The sequence below is a fragment of the Branchiostoma belcheri genome, unplaced genomic scaffold (genome assembly GCF_001625305.1).
Source record: "Branchiostoma belcheri isolate BF01 breed outbred unplaced genomic scaffold, Haploidv18h27 scaffold200, whole genome shotgun sequence".
Taxonomy (NCBI): Eukaryota; Metazoa; Chordata; class Leptocardii; order Amphioxiformes; family Branchiostomatidae; genus Branchiostoma; species Branchiostoma belcheri.
The window spans coordinates 382,142-393,413 of record NW_017803492.1 but is presented as its reverse complement, the minus strand read 5'-3'; the positions used below and the strand labels follow the sequence as shown (position 1 = coordinate 393,413).

General features: G+C 40.8%; 1 long non-coding RNA gene across 1 annotated transcript; it reads right to left on the bottom strand.

Annotated features, from left to right (window-relative positions):
• Positions 1 to 1,083: 1,083 nt before the first annotated feature.
• Positions 1,084 to 3,643, bottom strand: LOC109469371. Its single transcript, XR_002140186.1, has 3 exons — positions 3,511 to 3,643; positions 1,447 to 1,612; positions 1,084 to 1,146 (listed from the first exon to the last, which is right to left on the bottom strand). It is a non-coding gene; the product is annotated as an uncharacterized LOC109469371 (long non-coding RNA).
• Positions 3,644 to 11,272: the final 7,629 nt, after the last annotated feature.

Below are 11,272 nucleotides of genomic sequence, written 5' to 3'. Positions count from 1 at the left end.
GACCCATCTGACTGAACACACAGGTGTGGAAACTGACCGATTCATCATGGTTCTGTTGGCTGACCAAGCCAAAGCCTTGGTTACTCCCAAACGGCAGATGAGGTGGCATCCTCTAGTCATAAGATGGTGCTTACAGCATTTTCACTCCAATGCAAAGTATAATGCTTGGTCAAAGTCAGGATTCCTGAAACTGCCCTCTGGGCGAACACTCAGAGACTACAAGAACTTTTCATCAGCTCAGAGTGGTTGGCAGCCCTCAACAATAACACGAATGAAAGACACATTTGAGAGAAAGAAGATTGACAGTCAGGGCAAGACTGGCCTGCTTGCCTTTGACGAAGTCAAAATAAAGGAAGGGCTTGTGTGGAACCCTAATACAAATGAACTTGTAGGATTTACTGATCTTGATGACATGCCTGTCAATCTTTCTGAAAACACCTCATCACCTTCTGCTCATGTACATGATCAGGTAGCCACACATGTCATGCAGTTTATGTTTAAAAGTCTGTTTGCTCCTTTCACATTTCCTGTGGCATATTTCATGACGAAAGGCATGACAGGAGTACAGATTAATAGAATGTTCTGGACTGGTGTTGGTTTACTGAGTGACGCGGGTTTTCAGGTTCTTGTTTCTGTTTGTGATGGTGCCTCGGCCAATCGATCATTCATCAGAATGAATTGTAATGATGGGCACATGTGTCAAAACCCATATAGCTGCGGCCCAATCTTCTTCATGTCTGATCCTCCACATTTAATGAAGAAGCTACGAAACAATCTATACAGTAGCGGCTCAGAAACGTATCACACAAGGTGTCTGCAGTATGGCCGTTATCAGATCATTTGGAAACATGTCGAATCTGTGCTGTACAGGGACAGAAAACGGTCTCTTGCACTGACCAAGCTGACAAGGCAACATGTGTTCTTAGATAGTTGGTCCAAGATGCGTGTGAACTTAGCCATTCATACCTTATCTGCTCAGGTGAAACAAGAAATGTCTGAGTTTGAAGACAAAGTGACAAAGGGAACTCAGATGTACATGTCACAATGTCATGCTTTTTGGGAAAGTTGTAATAGCAATGTACCTTTGACAAGTAGTGATGATCCCAGAATGACTGCCTTACAGAATGTACAGAATTGGTTCTTGTTCTGGAAGAGAGAGTTAGAAGGGCAACTGCATGCTAAATCACTAGTAGCCAAACATTTCATCAGCTGGCAGACACATGAAGATCTTAATTTGACCATCAATTGTTATTCTAGTTTGATTGCTTATGTATCATCTGCACCATTCCAGGCCATCTATCCTGGTGTGTATATCATTCCTAAGAGACTGAACCAAGACTGTGTTGAGAATTTCTTTTCTCTTCAGAGAGGAGCCGGTGGGGGGAATACTAACATGACAGGGTATGTGTATGGATATAATGTGCAGAATATTGTGTCTACAAGTACCTGCAAAGCCGAGCTGCAAACAAATACTTCAGGTCCAGTTGACCTACAAGAAATGGCCTCTGATGTCCTCCCCAAACGTCGTAAGAAAGAAACTGAAAATGTGCGTGTCCTATGGCCTGTAGTCTTGTAGTTGTAGCTGAAACATATATGCTACACACGTGTGTACCTGCAAGTAATAAGACATAAACTTCTCAGCACTGATGACATTTACATGTAACAAAAAAGGTTTGCTTGTGAAAGATACAGAACGTTCTGTCTAAACATGAAACATTAGGTCATCAAACTGTAAAATGTAAGAAAGCCTGCAATGTATATTATGCTGTAACATAATCTAACAATCCTTATGGTAAGGAACCTGCCTCACAAACATGAGTTATATTAAATTCTAGTTTTACTTTAGTTAGGTACTGGTGTGCAGGGTATAATGTTATATAATTGCACACTGTATAAATGCCATCCTTGCTGACATTATTGGGATACCCGTGTTAACATACGAAATGTACACATGAACATGATATTCATCGTGCTACACGTAATATCAAACCAGACTGAGTGACTGATCAGAATATGTTGAATTCAACTTCAAAGAAATATATATTTTGTCTCAAACTAAATCCTATCATGTGCAGTCATCACTACGTAATGCTCTAGTCTAGAAACAAACACAACAGCATATACAATTATGGGTCAGACACCAATGGCATGATATTAGAAGTCTTCAGTATCATGGTAATTTGTAGTGAGACATGCATAGTTATGTTTTATTCCAGTTTGAATGAAGATCAGTTGATGATCTTTGAATCAAGCTTTAGCTAGGGATGCGTCTTTGAATTCATGCCAGCACTTGTAAACAAGATGGCTGCCCAATTTAAGCAAATGTTAGGTCAGTTTGAAAATCTATATTTCTGGATCAAATGAATAGATCTCTTCAATATCCCAACATAATTTAAGGGGGTATATGTAGTTATGTTTTACTTGACTTTGAAGAAGATCAGTTGTATTTTTTTAAATTTATGCCAGCACTTGAAGTTGAGGAATGTAAACAAGATGGCCACCAAAATGTTAGGTAACTTTGAAAATTAATATTTCTACATCATATACACAGATCTGTTCAACATCCTGACATAATTTAAGGGGGTATATGTACTTAAGTTTTATTTGACTTTGAAGAAGATCAGTCGATTTTAAAAAAATTATGCCAGCACTTGAAGTTGAGGAATGTAAACAAGATGGCCGCCAAAATGTTAGGTAACTTTTGACAGTCTATATTTCTTCATCAAATGCCTGGATCTCTTCCATATCCTGGAATAGTTTGGGGGGATATATTTTGCTGTGTTTCATGTCATTTTAAACAAGATTAGTTGATTTTTTTGAATTTATGCCAGCACTTAAAGTTCACACACTGTAAACAACATGGCTGACTAAATTTTAGGTAAGTTTGACAGTCTATATTTCTAAATAAGAAGTTGGCATCTCCTTAATATTCCAGAATGTGTTGGAGTGATGTATGTAGTCATGTTTGATTTCACTTTGCAGAACATCAGTTGAATTTTTATGATTTATGCCAGTGCTTCAAGTTCACAAGGTGTAAACAAAATGGCTGCCCAAATTTCAAGGAACTTTGACAGTCTCTACTTCTGGATCAAAAGTCCTGATTTCTTTCATATTCCGGAATATGTTGGTTTGATATATGTATTGAAGGTTTATCCTACTTTCAAAAAGATCGTGTCATATTTTTGAATTTATGCCAGCGCTTGAACCAAACACACTTTGTTCAGTGGGTGGGAGGGGGGCAAATACATTGTGGATTCAATTTCTCAACATCGGTTCCACTGATTATTTTCAGGTTTTCAGTGCTAAAAGGGCCCATATAGTAGCAATGAAATCAGTGCTTCAAATGCGACTTCGAACTACCATACTATCACAGATCAAATTTTAATGTCGTCAGAGGGCACAAACTGCAGTTTCCCAGGACGAAAGGTTCAGAAACAGGGCAATCGGCTCTTCTATAAGTACAAGTCACATGAAAGATGAAGCACCAATGTATCCTACGTCTGTACGTACCTGGTATGTAGTCTTGCGTGGTCATCCTGGTGAACTGTGATCTGTTTTCCAACATGCACTTCATGAGCCGCCATCTTGCTTGGCGGCCATTTTGTAACAAGCCTAAATTCCCATAAAGCATTGTGTTTCCCCACCCCTTCCCACCCTGCCGCCTGCTAGAAATCGCTTTTGATACATGGCGCAGAGGGTCATTTTGTGACGCGCCGATTTGAGGCATAGACATGGTCACATAAAAGTCGATAGCACAGTCAAAATGGACAGATCAAGCACATAAATGGCTCTTCGTTATCGAGACAAGTTGCAGTACAGTTGAGGATTCAAAAATTATTCAAAGATGAGATATGTAGAGACAAAGTTAACGTTCAGAATGCTGCCTTATGGCTCATTTCGGCGTAGATTTCGCACTGCATGGGGGTTTCCGCCTTACCGATTTCCAGATTATCTTATCTACTTCCGGGTCGAAGCCTTTAGAAGGGGTCACAGTGGCTGAACGTAAGTACACCCTGTACTAGGGCTGCGTACCTAAACGTAACATCAGGTACAGGTACAGGTACTGGTACAGAGGTTTAGGTACAGGTCCGGACCTGTACCTGTACCTGAACAATTTGACAAATTAACACGTGTTCTTCACTTTTTCAATCATGACACAGAAACAATAATAAAGTGTTGGAGGGAAGGGAAAATGACTGACCTCTGACCTGATTTGAGTTTGTTGACCAATCACAACCCTGGATCAACCACACTCTCGCGATGTCTCGTGAGACTGAGGATCTCAAATCAATCGACGGTGTTTACGTCTTTTCCAGTGCTAATTTTTCGTCTTTGTGGTAGGATTTACCTATATTTAGTCATATACATGGTGTAAACTAGGTATTTCGGTACATACTCGTTACTTCATGATCCGGTATTTTGGACCTGTACCGAAACGATTTTTACGGTATTGGACCGGTACAGTGTACCGGTCCGCAGCCCTACCCTGTACATGCGCTGAATATTTGCCCCTTTTTTGGCGACGCCTCAGGGGGGAGCCTAATGGTACAGTATTGTGTGCAGTTTGCAAGAATTCTAGGAATTGCACAGGCATTTTTTTCCACAGGAATGGAATGTCTACAGGCATGTCTGGGATTTTGCTGGCACACATCTATGCCCACATTCCTACGTAGTGAAATTCCAGGAAACCCTTGGGACATTGTGGAAATTGTACAGATTCACAACTGAGCAGACACATGCTGATTTACATCCCTGTCCACTCCCATGCAACATTATCTAGCTCATATAGCTATAGCTCCCATGATGTTAATGAAGTAAGCAGTAAGTGAGTTTTCTGAATTAGTGTAGAACATCTTCCCCTACGTATCATCGACAGTCTTCAACTCTGCTGCCCCGGAGGCTAATTGCCAGTTACAAACATAAAAGAAGAGCAGTATATAAAATAACTAAAATCTACAAATGAAAGGTATTTGTCTAAAATTATAGCTATGTCTAAAACTATGTCTGAAGGGTTTGAATTCTCTCTTGTAAACTGAAGAAGACATGTGTATATCTGTAAGTCAGAGTCCTTCTCAGCATTTCCCCCAACATGTTCAGGGTCACAATGTTGATTCGGAATGCCACAAAGAGGAGTATCCATTGTGATCTAATACCGGTATGTCTTTAACACGTTGCAATAAAGTTAGTCTACGGGTATTTGTTGGAAGGCTTTGCTGTAAGAGGAGAGCATCCATTTGAAGGGAATGTGAGGTTGTGCCCATTTGGACCAAGCATCTACCTAATTCTGCTCTACAGGCGACATTGCTACTATTTCTAAATAGATATAATAAGAATTCTAGGAATTGTATAGGCATTTTTTTCCAAAGGCATGCGGAATGTCCACAGGCATGCGGAATGTCCACAGGCATGCGGAATGTCCACAGGCATTTCTCTGACCCACATCTATGCCCACATACCTGGAACCCTGAAGACCTGTCTGCCCCAGATGGTCCTACATTCTGTGACCCCGGGGCTCGTTCACTATGCGCTCAGGGGAGGAGTGTACTGTATCTGTCTAGACTTAACCACAGAGACTTAACCAAAGTCCAAGTACCAAGTCTTCCTCAAAATCATGAAATGATGGCAGTGCCATGCAAACAATAACCCTAACAGCAACCACCGTCGCCATGGCAATGTATGTTTTCATTGCCAATTTAAATTAAGATTGGGTCGAATTTGTCACTGGCGATTTACAAACGGCAAGTTGTGGTGTACGAAAGAAACAGCGTGTTCGGGCGGAAAAGCTTTACCACATATCAAAGCGCGCTAATGCAGTCGAAACAGTGCATTCTTCGCAGTTTTCGGACGGAGACGTTTTCCTACATAACTGCTTGTTTGTACGTGAATCAGCGCATACTAGGATTGACACAGTTTTGGGACGGAGAAGTTTTCTGAAACTTGAAGTTTTCCGACAGGTTTCTGGGTAAAAGTTGGTGAAAATACACTTTCGAACGTGACAGCACTTAGCATATCGAAGCACTTTGGCGGAAAATGTTCCGACCTAAAACTGTGTCAAACCATTGACACACTTCAAAGTATGCATGGATTAGACTATATATCTAATGTGTCACGTCTATTTAAAGATTGCAAATGTTATACACTTTATACAGCCATGACGGTGCAAACTGTTTATAAGGTATATATTAATGCTTAATGTATATCACGCTAAACTTTTAGGATCGTATGACACAATCGTGTCGTATGACACACTTTAAAAGTACATGTATACACTGGTCAGACTGTATGTTTTTACCCACTTATGATTAAAACGTTTCTGTCCAAAACTGTGTCAATGATATGACACACTGTCAAAATATACATTGTTTAGACTGCATATTGAACTTATGACGGAAACTGTGCCAATAGTATGACACATTTTGAAAGTATTTCAAAGTTAACTCTTTGGAGTGTAAAGTTACGCATTAATTTTATCAAGGAAAAGTTTTCCGTCCACAAACTTTGTCAATGATATGACGCACTGAAAGTTAGTTTAGACTATATAGAACGCAGTTATAACGTAGAACTTTTCCGTCCGAAAACTGTCAATTGTATGACAGCCTGTTGTATATAAATCATAAGTGAGTGAATATACAGTCTAAACGGTGTATAATATTAAAGTTTTAAACGATTGACACCGTCACAGTTTTCTGATATAATATTTTTCGGTTATAAGTGAACGGATATTATACACGTTATACAACAAATGGATCAAAGGATTGACACAGTTTTCTGATAGCAAAGTTTTCGGTTATAAGTAGGCGGATATACACTTTATGCATTACAAGTGATGCAATTACAGCTGGATTTGATCATTTTATGAATATGGATTACTGTAATTTTTGTACACTTCACAGGGTCAACCCTGCAGGAAGTGGCCTGGTGGTAGAGCAGGTAACATTGAAAATAATAACCTCCAAACTTTACCTTTAGGCTGCAGCACTCAGACATTGACAAGTATAAATCACAAACTAAAAATATATATTATAGTTATATACGGTAATAACAGTCAAATTCGTTTTGCTGTTATACTTGTTTGACGTCTAATATCTTGCTAGACATGGTCTCTTGCAAAAAAAATTCACATACACTGAGTTATGCACTAAGGTGGACATGTCATATGTTTATTTTCTGCGTTTGCGATATGCAGTTTGTTGAATAGGGTATAGAATATCTAAAAGATGACTGGAAGTTTCAGTAACAGAGCTTAGCACATAATGCCATCTTAGATAGAGACCTAAGACGACGATCACTCCAGCATGTCGAAGTCAGTGACCGTAGTCCGTGATTCAAAGTCGACCCGGAAGTACATCTGATAAATGCCAGAACCGTAACACGGAAACCCCCATGCAGTGCGAAATCACACGAAAATCTAGGCCGAAATTAGGCATAAGGAGACATTTTGAAGGTCAACTTTGACTCTAGATATCTCATCTTTGATTGATTTTTGAGTCCTCAAAGGCACTGTAGGAGCTTGGGCAACTTGTCTCGATAACGAAGAACCATTTATATACTTGATCTGGCCTATTTTGACTTTACTATTGAGTTTTTCCGTGACCATGTCTTATGCCTCAAATCAAAATTTCCTGCCGCCGCCTCTGCTCTGAATGTTATCTCATAACTCTGGCCAATTTCTACTCTTTTTAGCCGCCTCCCGAAGCCTGGTAGAGGCTAGCTAACATCATCATCATCATCATCGGCAGTAGCTCGTTACCGAGCATAATTGTTCATGTCATATTCGTGGGCCCTCAATCGTTGGGGTGTCTATGACGTGTGTGGCTACTTAAACCTAGCCTGGTATGGAAGAGTTTGTGGCATTTTCTGCATGGCAGGGTAGGAGGTGGGCACGGGCGGAGAAGACGCTCCTTGCGTTGCTGTCTTTTGGCCTCAGCTTCAGCCCGGCGTTGATCCTCCATGTGAGCCGTCCCCTGCATCACAGTGCGTCGCCACTTGGCTCTGTCTTCTGCCAGGTGCTCCCAGCTGTCCTGGTCTATGGCGCAACGAAGGAGTGTGTCCTTCAGTTGGTCCCGGAAGCGGCGCCGAGGAGCACCTCTAGGTCTTGTGCCAGATTCAAGTTGGGAGAACAAGATCTGGCGGGGGAGTCTGGTTTCAGGCATTCTGCTGACGTGTCCTACCCAGCGAAGCCGGTGTCCTGCCACAGTGGTCTCAATACTGGGGAGGTTAGCTCGAAGAAGAACAGTCTCGTTGGAGACACGGTCTTGTCGTTTGATCTTCATGATCGCACGGAGTTTCTGCTGTTGGAACGACTCCAGTCTTTTTATGTCTCTCCTGTACAGGACCCATAGCTCAGAGCCATAGAGAAGAGTAGAGAGAACAATGGCTCTGAACACCGAGATTTTGGTCTGGAGGTTCAGGTCGTGATTCAGGAAGACACGTTGTAGGGAGCTAGCTAACAATGTGATGTTTAAAACATTGCGATATACTGAACACTGTTCAGTATATCGCAAAAGTGAACACAACCAAGTGTCAGTCAGAAGTTGCACTAAAACGTTCCTTGTATAAAAAGGGTCTCCTCATTTAGCGACTTACGAGTCCAATGGAACTATACACGGATTGCGACATACTGAAGCACGGGGAAATAATCAGATTTTTCAAAACCGCGTAAACAGGCCCCGTACGGCGGCGCCTGTCGAATTTCGTGTGGCACATCCAGTAAACGGCCCTGTTTACACACTGAAAAAAATCTAGCGGCGCCGCGTGTCGACCGTCGTGGGACAAATGATGTTTTGCCCCTTGTAAACTAGCCCTGAGTATGGCGCATATGTAAATGAAAGTTTTCTTGCAAATACATGCCCAAGTGCCAACTGTAAATAAAAACAACATGTACAACAAGGCAGACAATAAAACATCATTGACAAGGCCACGACTGATCATGAATAAGTATTACATCATAAGTATACAGTGGAGCTAGCAGTCTCTATTACAAGTTATAAGAAAAACAGATGTTCCTAGATCCTAACACATGCATGTAGTGAAATCTACAGGATGGGTGGAGGAGGTGCCGGGCTATTTTCCAAATACACATATAGGAGAAATCAGCCGTACTTTCCCGAGCGATATAATGGCATACTCCCTTACTAGTACATGTACTTAGATCTCGCTCGAACCAAACTTAAAACCATCGAAAATCTGGAGGTTTAATAGTATTCTTACCCTTCAAAAACTTGTCACTGCTGAAAGAATTCTCGAGCTCTAGTAACCAAAACCATCCTCCACTTCACTCTATCCTCCATGAGAGACATGATTTTACATCTGTGTGTGTGTGTGTGTGTGTGCGTGTGTGTGTGTTTTTGTGTATTTGTAGTCAGCATAACTTCATAACGCCTTTATGGATTGTGATGATATTTGGTATGTTGGTAAGTCTTAGGAAAAAAGAGATCAAAGTCAAATATGGGCCTCCTGGTGGATTACCTTGGTACTGCAGCAGAACTTCCGGTTTTTGTATCTTTTGTCCTGAACATGCTATGGTCTTGATGTTTTGGTGACAGATTGCTTTTCCTGTCACTAATAAGTGGTGTGAGTTTGGTCCCCATAGCAGCTTATTCTGGAACTGCAGGGCACTTTCTGGCGAAATGTTTAAAATCCAATAAGTCCAGATAGGAACAACATATTTTCATAATTTTTGGTGTGTAGGTAGCTGAGAGAGAGATGTACATAATTAAATTTAAATTATACAAATGGGGACTTTATTTGCATAATTAATGAGGAAATTTTATAATTACAGTGTTTTACAATGACAATGACAATGATGTTTATTGCATATTCATGCCCTTCCGGGCTAAATGCACTGGGTGGCATAACATACTGAATGATACTAGTTACTAGTACATAGGGAATTGTATAAGAAGAAAAACAAAACAAAACTAACATTTACTGTATACTATAATTCATCTAAGTCTAAAGCTTACAATAACTTACTAGTTTCTTCTCTCCTCTTGAGACATGCGTACACGAATTCACAGAGTTTTTCAATCACCAAGTGTTTAGACGATGACATTATGTATTTGAACAGTTCGTCGTTTGTTAACTTTGTAAATCTCTGGCCCAGTTTAATAGTGTTAAAGAGAGAGATGCGTAGATCTCTGTACAATGGGCATTCCAAGACAACATGTTTTTCATCTTCTATACAATTATTTTTACAGAGTTCACAGAGCCTATCATTCGAAGGAGTCCGGCTGTATCTACCAGTTTCAATGTGTAGTGGATGGTCGCTAATTCTTAGCTTAGCCATGGCTCGGCGAAAGCTGAAGTTTTCAATGTCCAGATATTTTTCTCTTTCATGTGACTGTTTGAATTTTCTGTAAGTTCTTAATTTGTTTCCTTGATTTATTTTTCCACAAGAATAAAGTTCTGTGTAAAATGTTTGCATGAAAATGTCTTTTAGTCTTTGTTTCACCGCAGATTGTATAGATGATGTATTGTGATCTTTATTAAGAAGTAGGTAGGCATAGCCCGACTCCTCCAGGATTTTACTAATATTAGACAGCCAACATGGTATTTTACTCTGGTGTAGCTCTTGTTGTACTAGATATGCTTCAAACTGAAGGCTATTCGTTGGTACTTTAACCAATCGTTTGTAATATGAATATAATCTTGTGTAAATTTCGATATACATAGGGAACCTACCAAGTTCTGCCCTTACGGCAAGATTACTTGCGTTCTTCCTTACACCTAGTATTGATTTACAAAACTTGGTATGCACTTGCTCGATCGGTGACTTGTCATTTAATCCACTTTTGCCCCATAACTCTGCACCATAAGTTAGTTTAGGGACTACACATGCGTCGAATAATTTAGAATAGACTGATATTGACGGGTTAGTGTCCCCTAAAGTAGTTTTGATGCTGAATAAGGCCCTTAAAGCTTTCTTCTGTAGTGTTTTAATCACCCCCATGAAACTCCTTCCTCTTCGCCCCCGCCGTTCTGCTTCGCCCCCGCCCCGTTCTGCTTTGCCCCCGCAAAAAAATCTGCTTCGCCCCCGTCGTTCCTCTACGCCCCCGGCGCAATTCTGCTTTTCCCCCGTCCTTCTGCTTAGCCCCTAATGGCGATACAGCTCACAGTCGACACGAAAATCGTCTGCAAAATAACAATAAAGGCTGTGCCGCCAAATTTAAAGTAGCCCATGCTCCGGCAAACATTCTGGACCACCTTTCTGCCAAGTGGCGTTGCACAAATCCTTCCCATTCAAAGGTTTACCCCTACCTCACGGCCCGTC